We start from the raw sequence: 13,726 nt of genomic DNA on the forward strand, positions 1-13,726 counted from the left end.
CCTGGCTAACACGGTGAAACCCCGTCTCTACTAAAAATACAAAAAATTAGCCGGGTGTGCTGGCGGGCGCCAGTAGTCCCAGCTACTCGGGAGGCTGTGGCAGGAGAATGGCATGAACCCAGGTGGTAGAGCTTGCAGTGAGCCGAGATTGCGCCTCTGCACTCCAGTCTGGGTGACAGAGCGAGACTCCGTCCCCCCTCCCAAAAAAAAAAAAAAAAAAAAATCTGGAAGAAGGTTTGTCTGATTATCCGTGGTATTTTAGGTAACATCATTAAGGTGAGTTAGAGGACAAATTAAGCACCAGGTTTGGGAAAGTCTACTCCATCAGCCTCCTCCTGTATATCAGACCCGATGTACTTTTATTATAGCAAAGTCTTATAACCAGTATTTTTTAGTGCTCTATTTATTTTCCCAAAATAAAATTTATAGCTGAACCTACATGCATATTTTAAAAATCAACATCATGCCCTAATTGTAATATCAAGAAGAAATAAAAGAATAGTCATTTGTAATAAAATACTATGCATTTTAATGTGTCTAGGCTAACTCTAAGATATAATGAACTATTCAGTTGCTTTTATATAGTGAGTGACCACGAATGTAATTGCTACAAATGCAAATTGATTCAGACATCTTATATTGGCAACTCAGGAGTACCATGAGAGACACTGAATGGCCTGATTTTCTGGTGGTGGTGGTGGTGGTGGTGGTTGTTGTTGTTGTTGTTGTTTTTGAGACGGAGTCTCACTCTGTCACCCAGGCTGGAGTGCAGTGGCGCAATCTTGGCTCACTGCAAGCTCCACCTCCTGGGTTCACACCACTCTCCTGCCTCAGCCTCCGAGTATCTGGGACAACAGGCTCCCGCCACCACTCCCAGCTAATTTTTTTGTATTTTTAGTAGAGAGGGGTTTTCACTATGTTAGCCAGGATGGTCTCGATCTCCTGACCTTGTGATCCGCCCGCCCCGGGCCTCCCAAAGTGCTGGGATTACAGGTGTGAGTCTCCGCGCCCAGTCTTGAATGGCCTGATTTTCTTTTTTTTTTTTTCTTTTTTCGAGATGGAGTCTTGCTCTGTTGCCCAAGCTGGAGTGCAGAGGTGTGATCTTGGCTCACTGCAAGCTCTGCCTCCCGGGTTCACGTCATTCTCCTTCCTCAGCCTCCCGATTAGCTGGGACTATAGGTTCCTGTGAATGGCCTGATTTTCGAAAATGGTTAATTGCTCTTTGTAAAATCCCAAAGAAATAAAAATACGCTCTCAGTTTATATGGTAGTTGTGTTTCTGAAAAATAGAGTATAAATTAAAACTATACAAAAACACCTTTATTTAGGCATTTACTATATATGACAGCACTTATATCTGTGTGCTTTACATTAATTAATTCACCAGATCCTCATAGTAACCCCATTTCAGTATGATTACTATCACTATTTTTTCTTTTATTTATGGCCAGCTTCCTAAGCCAAATAGGCTCACAGAATTCTACTATCCCTATTTTAAACATGAGGAGACTAAGACAAAGAAGATAAGTAACTTGTTCAACAACTATTAAGCGTCAGGGCAGTAGATAAACCCAGGCAGTGTAGCTCCAGAGCTCACACACCATCTTCTGTGTCCCTTTCACCTGAAGGACTCCAATTCTTAGTCACCTGGGCATTCCCTGCACAGATCATGGCCAACAGAAGGCTGCTTCTAATCCCAGAAACCATGGTATCCAAAAGGAAAAGAGGCCAGACCACATTCCTTTGGCATATTTACTACCAGCCCAGAAGAATGATGAGACAGTGACGGGAAAGTGTTCGGGCACCCAGGTTTCCTGACCTCCTAGGACCTGCCAGCAGGAGCTCTATAAGAGAGCAAAAGCAGGAAACAACCTTGGCTTCTTTTTTTACCCTGCCTCATGCTCCCCTACCTCTTGCCAAAAGCACAGTCCAACCACAGACTACGCGATCCAGCAACTTCCCACAATGTACACAGAACTAAAAAAAGCAGGGGGTAGAGAAAAACTGAAAGAGACCAGACACCTTCAGGGCTGCCAAGCTGGGGAGTCAGTCCTGGGACTTTTCCTCCTTGTCTGCAACCTGATTCGGGGATTATTTCTTCCCAGAGAGTGATTATGCTGATAATCAGATGCGCCTATGGGTTGCAAAACCCATTTATCTTTGCTCCATCCTCTGAAAGGGAGGAGTTCTGACTAAGGGTACCTTCCTTGGGGTGACGCGAAATGACAGTCTGGATTGATGCTCTGGGGTTTGTTCCAGCTCATTGCTCATCACCCCATGGATTGTTTGCTCATAGCAAATCTGCGCCAAATAAATTCCATGTCCTCCAATGTTTGATTCTTAATAGTAATATAACTAACCCTGATTAAGGGTTTATTGTATGGCAGGCAGAGCGCTAAATTCTTTACATTATTATCTCACTGAGTCCCCCTAACAACCTTTTGAGAGACATATGCTTATTAACTCTATTTATAGATAAGAAAATTCAGGTCCAGAAGGTTTACGTTTGGATGCCACGCAGCCAGTAAGCAGGAGAACTGAACGCAAACCCAGGCTGTCTTATTGCCAGCCTGACTGTTCTGAAGGAACTAATTAGAACTGCCTTGAGATTATACTTGAGGAAGAGGTGAAGTATTACAAGTGCAGTAGGACAAACCTGGGTTCCTGGGACTTCTGCTTCCTTAGCCATTGGACTTTTCTCTTTTTTTCTGAGATGGAGTCTCGTTCTGTCACCCAGGCTGGAGTGCAGTGGAGCGATCTCGGCTCACTGCAAGCTCTGCTTCCCGGGTTCACACCACTCTCCCGCCTTAGCCTCCCGAGTAGCTGGAACTACAGGCGCCTGCCACCATGCCCAGCTAATTTTTTTGTATTTTTAGTAGAGATGGAGTTTCACTGTGTTAGCCAGGATGGTCTTGAACCACTGGACTTTTCTACTCTTTTTTTTTTTTTTTTTTTTTTTTTTGAGACAGAGTTTTGCTGTTGTCGCCCAGGCTGGAATACAATGGCGTGATCTTGGCTCACTACAACCTCTGCCTCTCGGGTCCAAGTGATTCTCCTGCCTCAGCCTCCCAAGCAGCTGGAATTACAGGTACCCATCACCACGCCCAGCTAATTATTATTATTTTTTTTTGAGACGGAGTCTCGCTCTGTTGCCCAGGCTGGGATGGGTGCATTGGTGCTATCTCGGCTCACTACAACTTCCACCTCCCGGGTTCAAGCAGTTCTCCCACCTCAGCCTCCCAATTAGCTGGGATTACAAGCGTACGTCACCACGCCTGGCTAATGTTTTGTATTTTTAGTAGAGACAGGGGTCTCACCATGTTGGCCAGGCTGATCTCGAACTGCTGACCTCAAGTGATCCGCCTGCCTTGGCCTCCCAAAGTGCTGGGAATACAGACGTGAGCCACCACGCCCAGAAATTTTTGCATTTTTAGTAGAGACGGAGTTTCACCATGTTGGCCAGGCTGGTCTCAAACTCCTGACCTTAGGTGATCCACCCACGGCGGCCTCCCAAAGTGCTCAGATTACAGGCGTGAGGCACCGCGCCTGGCCACTTTTCTTTTTTTCTTTTTTTGAGACGGAGTCTTGCTCTGTCACCAGGCTAGAGTGTAACGGCACAATCTCTGCTCGCTGCAACCTCTGCCTCCCAGGTTCAAATGATTCTCCTGCCTCAGCCTCCCGAGTAGCTGGGATTACAGGCGCGCGACCACCACACCCAGCTAATTTTTGTATTTTTAGTAGAGATGAGGTTTCACCATGTTGGCCTGGTCACTTTCTACTCTTTAATTCTCCTGGGTCGACAGGTATTTAGATACCCAGGGATGGTAATGGGACTACAGCCAGAGAGATCTTTCTGAGATGCAAATCTGCTGAAGTCTGGTCCCAACTAATAATTTTTCAGTGGTTCCTTGTGGTCTATCAGATGAAGGTCAGACTCCTTTGCATGACATACAAGGCCCTTTGTAATCTGGACCCACCTGCCTTCTATGACTTTCTGTCCCGTGCTTGCCTTCTTATGCGCTGAGAAGCTCATGGCAGCCCCAGAATAATCTGCCATCCTGATTCCTGCCTCCACATCTTGGTCACATCTTGGTCCATACTGTTTCTTATGCCTCAAATGCCTCAAATTCCCCCAGCTATCCATCTGATGAGTTTGTATTAATCCTGTAGGACTCTACTACATGTTACACTCTTTGTGAAAAGGCTTTTTTTTCTTTAAGTTTAATTAAATTATAATAGAGATGAGGTTTCACCATGTTGCCCAGGTTACTCTTGAACTCCTGGGCTCAAGTGATCCACCCATCTCAGCCTCCCAGATTTCTAGGACTACAGGTGTGAGCCACTGCCCCCAACTTCCATTCACTTTTATATTCCCAAAAGCTAGCACTTTGCCCTGTTTCTGAGTGAATGAAATCATTTCTACAAGAGGCATGGCCAGCGTGGGCAACATAGTGAGATCTCATCTCTACTAAAAATAAAAAATTTAGCTTAGTATAATGGTGCATGCCTGTAGTCCCAGCTACTCTGGAAACTGAGGCAAGAAGATCACATGGGCCCAGGAGTTCAAGGCTACAGTGAATTGTCATTGTGCCACTGCACTCTACCCCAGGCAACAGAGAAGACTCTGTCTCCAAAAAAAAAAAAAGAAAAAAGAGGCATAGAACATTGCTCTTAAATTTCTTGGTACCCACCTTTGCAATAAATTACTTTTTAAATCTTGATCTTAAACCGGGAATTCTAAGCTGGGCAAGGTGGCTCACACCTGTAATCTCAGCACTTTGGGAGGCCAAAGAGGGAGGATCACAAAGTCAGAAGATCGAGACCATCCTGGCCAACATGGTGAAACCCCATCTCTACTAAAAATGCAAAAATTAGCTGGGTGTGGTGGTCCACTCCTGTAATCCCAGCTACTCGGGAGGCTGAGGCAGAAGAAATGCTTGAACCCAGGAGGCAGAGGTTGCAGTAAGCCAAGATAGCACCACTGCACTCCAGCCTGGTGATAGAGGGAGACTCTGTCTAAAAAAACTGGGAATTCTGGGACTTCCAAAATCCTTGTGACAGAGGGAGACTCCATCTAAAAAAAAAAAAAAAAAAAAAAAAAAAAAAAAAAAAAAAAACGAGAATTCTGGGACTTCCAAAATCTAGTGTTCAGGTTTCCCAAGAGCAAAAGTTGTCTGAACAAGTTTTCTTAAGGTCTCTTAAGGAGGGAATTTTGCCTCCTTACTTGGAAACACCTACAGGGTTTTTTTGTTGTTGCAGTTGGGTTGCGGACATGCTATACCAAAGCAGCTGAGTGAAGGAGTCCTGAGGCAGAGTGACAGAATGAATACTGACGTTTGGCTAGAACCACTCTGCTTTTCAAAATTTGGCTTCTGGCCGGGCGTGGTGGCTCACGCCTATAATCCTAGCACTTTGGGAGGCCGAGGCAGGTGGATCACCTGAGGGTCAGGAGTTTGAGACCAGCCTGGCCAACATAGTGAAACCATTTCTACTAAAAATACAAAAATTAGCTGGGTGTGGTGGCATGCACCTGTAGTCCCAGCTACACAAGAGGCTGAAGCAGTACCTGGGAGGCAGAGGTTGCCGTGAGCCAAGATCATGCCACCGTACTCCAGCCTGGGCGACAGAGTAAGACTCTGTCTAAAAAAAAAAAAAGAAAAGGCATCTTCCCATTATATTTATATTTATTTAGCTGTCAAAATTTTAGCTCATGTATTTCCTTTAATTTGTCCCCTCTGGGCAGAGGTTTTTGCCATAATGCTTGCTCCCAGCCAAGGAGGAGCTGCATTTATCTTATCCTTTCATCTTCCTACAGAATACACTTCAGGGCCGGGCTCAGTGGCTCACGCCTGTAGTCCCAGAACTTTGGGAGGCCGAGGTGGGCAGATCACGAGGTCAGGAGATGGCGACAATCCTGGCTAACACGGTGAAACCCCGTCTCTACTAAAAATACAAAAAATTAGCTGGGCATGGTGGCAGGCGCCTGTAGTCCCAGCTACTTGGGAGGCTGAGGCAGGAGAATGGCGTGAACCGGTGAGGCAGAGCTTGCAGTGAGTGGAGATCGCACCACTGCACTCCAGTCTGGGTGACAGACTGAGACGCCATCTCAAAAAAAAAAAAAATGCATTTCGGTAGCCTGTGACTTTATCTTCAGAATCATACTTCACATACGTATGTTTAAGAACAAATTTTTAAAAATATTTTTGGGGAAAAGATGCAATTTTAATTTGTGGGTCAAAACTTATTCTGACCACCTGCCTTCTGGAAAATAAAATCCTTGCTGATAATTCAGAAAATTCCAAGAAGTGCAATAGGTTATGTCCAAATCACTTTGCCTGTACCTGATGCTTAGATTTTTCATAGGCAAAGTCTATGAAAAAGTGACCTCTCCTTTTGAAACCATGGTATCTCTCTTGCAGTCTCCTAGCCAGTGTTTTTTCCTACCATCCTGCATCCTTATTATTAGATTATTAGTTTCCTGGGGAGCATCTTATTAGATTGTAAGAGTTACCTGGGGAGCATAAAAAGAAATTTAATTTTTATTTATTTATTATTATTTTTAAGACGGAGTCTCACTCTGTCACCTGCTGGAGTGCAGTGGCGAGATCTCGGCTCACTGCAACCTCCGCCTCCTGGGTTCAAGCGATTCTCCAGCCTCAGCCTCCCGAGTAGCTGGGATTACAGGCGCCCACCACCGCACCTGGCTAATTTTTGTATTTTTAGTAGAGATGGGGTTTCACCATGTGGGCCAGGCTGGTCTGGAACTCCTAACCTCGTGTGATCCACCCACCTCGGCCTCCCAAAGTGCTGGGATTACAGGCGTGAGCAACCGTGCCTGGCCCATAAAAAGAAATTAAAAAAAAAAAAAAAAAGAATCAGCCAGGCGCAGTGCCTCATGCCTATAATCCTAGCACTTTAGGAAGCCAAGGCGGTGAATCACGAGGTCAGGAGTTAGAGACCAGCGTGGCCAACATGGTGAAACCCCATCTGTATTGAAAATACAAAAACCTGGCCAGTCGCAGTGGCCACTGCACTCCAGCCTCGGTGACCGAGCGAGACTCCATCTCCAAAGGAAAAAAAAAAAAACAGAGTTCTTTGGGGGATTTTAATGAGTAGTAAGGATAGAGAATCATTAACTAGAATGATGGTATCATTCAGAGGCAATGGTATACACTCTGGACGGTGTAGCCATACTTTTCTTTATTATTATTATTATTATTATTTTGTTTTGAGTTGGAGCTCTCTGTTGCCGAGGCTGGAGTGCAATGGTACAATCTTGACTAACTGCAAACTCCACCTCCCGGATTCAAGCAATTCCCCTCCCTCAGCCTCCTGAGTAGCTGGGATTACAGGTATGTGCCACCACGCCTGGCTAATTTTTGTATTTTTAGCAGAGACGGGGTTTCACCTTGTTAGTCAGGCTGGTCTCAAACTCCTGACCTAAAGTGATCTGCCTGCCTTGGCCTCCCAAAGTGCTGGGATTACAGGCATAAGCCACCACGCCCAGCTCTATAGCCATACTTTTCTGGTGTGGGTGGGAGGTTGTTTTTTCCAGTCTGGTTCATGCCATGCGTATATTAGCACATAATACAAACCCTTACCAGAGCCTCTGATGTGTCAGGGACTCTGGGTTTTTTGGCCTTTGGTGCTACTGCAGCACCTTACGTTCCTGAAGCATCTTGCACAGAGCTGAATTCCCGTGAGCAAATGCGCTAAGGACTGCAGTCTGCACTTCCTCCATCCACAGAGGCATGACCTGAGGCTGTGTGACCAGGGCAAGCCTGAGGTGATTCAGGGTGCCCTAAAGCAAACTGGCATCCTAAAGGAAGCCTAAACCGTGGAGTCAGCCACCAGCCCATCTGCTGCTCCCTGTCTTCTCTCACCGGCCAGGCACCATCCAAATAAACAACTTTTGATGGTGCAGGAGGAAGATCGAATTCTCTGCATGGTGTCCTCATGCATATTGGATTTCCTAGTAATGCACATATGAAAAGCAAGGTTTGTGAACTTAGATCTGACAGATGCAGATTTAAATTCTAGCTATTTGTCCTTGAGCAAATCTCTAAACCTCCCTAACCTCCTGTGCCCTAATTCATAAACTGGGGCTAATAATACCTGCCTCATAGGGTTAAATGAGATAATGTGTGTCCAGGGCTTAGCACAATGACTGAAATGTAGTAAACAATAAACAGTAGTAGTGAGCCTTTTTCCGATGCTGTCTAATCCCACGTGGGAGGCTTTCCGTGCAGAAAGGAAAGAGAACTGTGGTGCCCTCAGTGGGTTGTCTGCATGGAGATCTTGAAGGACTGGAAACAATGAAGCCTGTTCCCCCATATGTGATAATTGAGTACAGTTTGAAAGCTGGGGTTGTACTCACCTTCTCAGGACAACGCTGCCAATCTCTTTTCTCACAAACAGTAGCCTGCTGCCTTTGCACACACTCCGACCATTTTCCCTGTGCCTTTGTGCTATTTCAGGGCTTGTGGGGGTGTAGGAAAGCTGCCGCCTTCCTCAGGTTGCTATTTAAAGACATTCTGAAACATTTTGCCACCGCTGCTCCTGCCACCACGGCTGCCACTCCTGTCCCAGCTGCAGGTCACTGACCACTCCAGCCCTTGGGCAGCATGCCTCAGCATAAGCCAGCCGGGGAGCATACACAGTTAGGTGTTGGGAGTTCTGACTGCCTATTTTTGGTTTAGGACCCCTGAGCTATCATCCCTCCCAAGGGTTAACTGCAACCCACCATCTTGGTCTTTGTCCCTAAACAACCTAGACTGTCCATGTCCCTGTAGCATTTTTGGCAGTTGGCCAGTTAAATATTTCTCCCTTTTTCTCAGTGCAAACCACACGTGATACCCGCCTCATCCCCTTTCCACCCCATCTCCAATTTGCAGTTTAGATGCTCTCCCCATTTAGCAGCCAGACACAATCCAGAAAGGGTAAAACTGCCATTTATCTCTAGGTCTAGCAGAGAAAAATACTTTTAAAATAAAAGGTTTTTGAAAAGCTCAGTAACCTCCAGTTAATAATAATGCCACTGTGAACTTCAGTGTGTTTGAGATTCTCTATCTGTCAGGCATGGGTAGAAATCTCTTAGACATTAGTAATCCTGCCTTTCTTTACTGACCGTCCCGACGCTTTCAGTGAAGTGTCTCAAAAGCCTGGTCTTTCAGGTTTGAATTGGCCCTAATTTCTTTTTCATAGACCCATCAAAGTGAAAGTTTGGGTTTTATCAGGAAAGCATTATTCTTCTTCAGTCCAGAGCTCCTGAATGAGGTCCAAATTGTCTGTGTCCATTCTGCTTCCCCAATTTATTTGTTTCCTGCCCATTATCTTAGAGAGGCCACTCGCCTCAAAGACCTTGGAGTCTGGCCCCTTTCTGCTTGCCGGGCAGATTTCTTCCTGATGCTTTCCATTCTGCGGCATAGCTTAATCAGAGCTTCCAGTATGCCAGCCACCAACATCATCTGACCCGCGCTGGCCCAATACTGTGCTCAGACCACATTAAATTCATTTCCTCGCATCTACACCACCTTCCTCTTCCTCTCAATCCCCTTCATTTATTCATCCGCCCAGCCACTCTGCCTTTGGCTTCTGCTCTCTATTCTTTGTTTTCAGAGCTGTGCCTTTCCCCTCCTATTCATTCATTCATTCATTCGAGATGGAGTCTTGCTCCGTTGCCCAGGCTGGAGTGCAGTGGCATGATCTCAGCTCACTGCAACCTCCGCCTCCTGGGTTCAAGCAATTCTGTGGCCTCAGCCTCCCAAGTAGCTGGGATTACAGGCACATGCCACAATGCCCAGCTAATTTTTTTATATTTTTAGTAGAGACAGGGTTTCACCATGTTGGCCAGGCTGGTCTTGAACTCCTGACCTCAAGTGATCTGCCCACCTCAGCCTCCCAAAGTGCTGGGATTACAGGCATGAGCCACCACACCTGGTGTTCCCCTCCTATTCTTATTCCTTGGTGGTAAACCAAATTTTCTTAATGTAGTGGTAATAATAGCAATACTTTGAATTATTTATCACTTTGCTGATGATAGTGAAATACTCTCACATACATTATCTTTTTTGACCCCCCACAATATACTTGTAAGGTAGATGGTTATATGTACCTCATGCCTCCCACTCCATAGTAGTGAAAATAATAACCACTTTGAAAGGCTGAGGCGGGGAGATTGCTTGAGGCCAGGAGTTTAAGACCAGCCTCGGCAAAATACCAAGACCTCGTCCCTACGAAAAATTTGTTTTTGTTTTTGAGCTAGGGTCTTTCTTGCTTTGCCACCCTGACTGGAATGCAGTGGCACAATCACGGCTCACTATAGCTTCAACCACCCAGGCTCAACTGATCTTCCCTCTTCAGCTTCCCAAGTAGCTGGGTCCACAAATGCATGACACCATGCCTGACTAATTCTATTATTTCTTATAGACAAGAGGGTCTTGTTATGTTGCTCAGGCTGGCCTCAAACTCCTGGGTTCAAGCAATCCTCCCACCTTTACCTCCCAAACTGCCGGGATTATAGGTATGAGCCACTGTGCCTGGCCTGCAAAAAAATTTTTTTTTAATTTAGCTGAGGCCAGGGACGGTGGCTCATGCCTGTAATCCCAGCACTTTGGGAGGAAAGACGGGTGGATCACCTGAGGTCAGGCCAACACGGTAAAACCCCATCTCTACTAAAAATTCAAAAAATTAGCCAGCCGTGTTGGCAGGCGCCTGTAATCCCAACTACTCAGGAGACTGAGGCAGGAAAATCACTTGAACCCGGAGACCTGGGAGGTGAAGGTTGCAGTGAGCCGAGATTGCGCCACTGAACTCCAGCCTGGGCAACAAGAGCGAAACTCCATCTCAAAAAAAAAAAAAAAATGCTGGGCGCTGTGGCTTGCGCCTGTAATCCCAGCACTTTGGGAGGCCAAGGTGGGTGGATCACGAGGTCAGGAGTTGGAGACCAGCCTGACCAACATGGAGAAACCCCGTCTCTGCTAAAAATACGAAATTAACTGGGTGTGGTGGTGCATGACTGTAATCCCAGCTACCCGGGAGGCTGAGGCAGGAGAATCGCTTGAACCCAGGAGGCAGAGGTTGTGGTGAGCCAAGATTGTGCCATTGAACTCCAGCCTGGGCAACAAGAACGAAACTCTGTCTCAAAAAAAAAAAAAGAAACCCTGTCTCTACTAAAAATACAAAAATTAGCCAGGCTTGGTGGCACATGCCTGTAGTTCCAGCTACTCGGGAGGTTGAGGCAGAAGAATTGCTTGAACCTGGGAGGCAGAGGTTGCAGTGAGCCGAGATCACATCACTGCACTGCAGCCTGGGCAACAGAGTGAGACTCTGTCTTAAAAAAAAAAAAAAAAAATTAGCTGAGCATGGTGATGCACACCTGTAGTTGCAACTGCCTGGGAGGCTGAGGCAGAGGATCACCTGAGCTTCAAAGCTGCATGCAGTGAGCTATGATTGTGCCACTGTAACCCAGCCTGGGTACAGAGAGAGACTCTGTCTCAATAATAACAATAGCCATAATAACAACTGCTTTGAGAGATGGTACAGTATAGTGATTAATAAAGAACACTACTCTGGAGTCAGGCTACCGGGGTTTGAATCCTGGATCTACCCATTACTAGCTGTGTGAACCTGGGCAAATTGGAAATGATAATTGTGTTGTGGGGATTGAGTTAATGTAGACAAAATGCCTAGAATCAAACCTGGCATATACTAAGTACTATGTAAGGATTAGCTACCATTGCCATTCATTCATTCTTCAAAGATTTACTACATGTTAGGCTCTCTTCCAGGCCTCAGTGATGTAAGAGTTACAGGATGGACATGGTCCTAACCCTCACAGAGGTCACAGTCTTCATTGACAAACCATCACTTCTTTAGCACCCACCATTTGCAAGTCCTTGTGCTTGGATCTTTGTTTTTTGTTGTTGTTATTTTGAGACAGAGTCTCGCTCTTGTCACCCAGGCTGGAGTGTAGTGACACCATCTTGGCTCGCTGCAACCTCTGCCTCCCAGATTCAAGCAATTATCCTGCCTCAGCCTCCCGTGTAGCTGGGATTACAGGTGCCCACCACCATGCCCAGGTAATTTTTTCCCTATTTTTAGTAGAGACGGGGTTGTGCCATGTTGGCCAGGCTGGTCTCGAACTCCTGACCTCAGGTGAACCACCCGCCTCAGCCTCCCACAGTGCTGGGATTTCAGGCATGAGCCTCCACACCCGGCCATGTGCTTGGATCTTTAGATACATTAATTCTTACTGCAACCTTCAGGAGGCAGACTTATTCCCATTTTACGGATGAGATCACTGGGGTTCCTGGAAGTGGTTTGTTCAAAATTTCCTAGCTAGTAATTGGAGCTCTAGGGTCCACTTCACCCAGTTTGCCTGCCTCCTGACCATTAGGTTTAATTCTGTGCGTCTGCTTCCCCAACAGCGTGTGAGCTCCTGGGTGTGGGAGCCATTCAGCAGAATACTTAGCCTAGTCTCCTGCACACAATTTGGGAAATTTTGCTGAGTTGTTCTCTACTGACGATTCTTGCCTCTCTGCCCCATAATAGTCTCATCTGTTCCCTCTCACATCTCTCAGCCACAAAATCACATCTTGGGCAAGATGAAGGTGCTTAGAAGATGGACTGTTGCTTTCTGACAGATTCATACCACACCTAATGCTTATTCCAACATGTTTTTAAACAGAACTAGTCGGATTCTGGAGTCTTCTCATGGGCCTCAATCTAGAGAAACTTTTTTTCTTCCAGGACAATCTCCAGCCAACAACTGCAGTTCACCTCTTTCCCCTGTCTTCACCTGTCTTTTATTTCGGTGTATAACTTCCCTGTTACTCCTCTGTTTTTGTGTTTGTGCCTCTTATTTATTACTCAGCCACAAAGGGAGTCACAATTGGTGGTTGATAGGATTGTGTGGAATGTAGCCTTCTTTCTTTTTTATCTTTATTTGCTTCATCTCTTGGTTCTATAGAAGATGGAATTTCTAAATACAATTGTTACAGGAAAGGGGTCTCTATCCAGACCCCAAGAGAGGGCTCTTGGATCTCGCGCAAGTAAGAATTCAGGGCGAATCCACATTGCAAAGTAAAAGCAAGTTTATTAAGAAAATAAAGTAGTGGGCCGGGCGCAGTGGCTCATGCCTGTAATCCCAGCACTTTGGGAGGCCCAGGCGGGCTGATCACGTGAGGTCAGGAGTTCAAGACCAGCCTGGCCACCATGGCAAAACCCCGTCTCTACTTTAAAAAAAAAAAAAATCTAGGTGTGGCACGCGCCTGTAGTCCCAGCTACTCAGGAGACTGAGGCAGGAGAATCGCTTGAACCCAGGAAGCGGAGGTTGCAGTGAGCCAATATCGTGCCACTGCACTCCAGCCTCGGCGATAGAACGAGACTCCTTCTCAAAAAAAAAAAAAAAGAAAAGAAAAGAAAGTAGTGAAAGAATAGCTACTCCATAGACAGATAGGGCATTCCTGAAAGTAAGGGGAGGAACACGTCCACCCTAGGTATAATGCTTATTATATATGATAGAAAAAGATCTTGGGGCTGGGCGCAGTGGCTCACACCTGTAATCCAAGCACTTTGGGAGGCTAAAGCGGGTAGATCACCTGAGGTCAGGAGTTCAAGACCAGCCTGACCAACATGGTGAAACCCCATCCCTACTAAAAATACAAAAATTAGCCAGGCATGGAAGCATTTGTTTGTAATCCCAGCTACTTGGGAGGCTGAGGCAG

The 13,726-nt window shown here is 46.1% G+C and overlaps 1 protein-coding gene and 2 long non-coding RNA genes across 4 annotated transcripts in view; 2 read left to right on the forward strand and 1 right to left on the reverse strand.

Annotated features, from left to right (window-relative positions):
• The window catches only part of TANGO6 (transport and golgi organization 6 homolog), a 255,119-nt gene that overhangs the window by 231,402 nt on the left and 9,991 nt on the right, over positions 1-13,726 (forward strand). The window lies entirely within an intron of this gene.
• Positions 1,101-5,112, reverse strand: LOC144337667 (uncharacterized). Its single transcript, XR_013411079.1, has 2 exons — positions 3,192-5,112; positions 1,101-2,766 (listed from the first exon to the last, which is right to left on the reverse strand). It is a non-coding gene; the product is annotated as an uncharacterized LOC144337667 (long non-coding RNA).
• Positions 4,744-13,442, forward strand: LOC144337668 (uncharacterized). The gene is made up of 2 exons (XR_013411080.1): positions 4,744-5,292; positions 12,694-13,442. It is a non-coding gene; the product is annotated as an uncharacterized LOC144337668 (long non-coding RNA).

Source organism: Macaca mulatta, chromosome 20, assembly GCF_049350105.2.
Source record: "Macaca mulatta isolate MMU2019108-1 chromosome 20, T2T-MMU8v2.0, whole genome shotgun sequence".
Lineage (NCBI taxonomy): Eukaryota > Metazoa > Chordata > Mammalia > Primates > Cercopithecidae > Macaca > Macaca mulatta.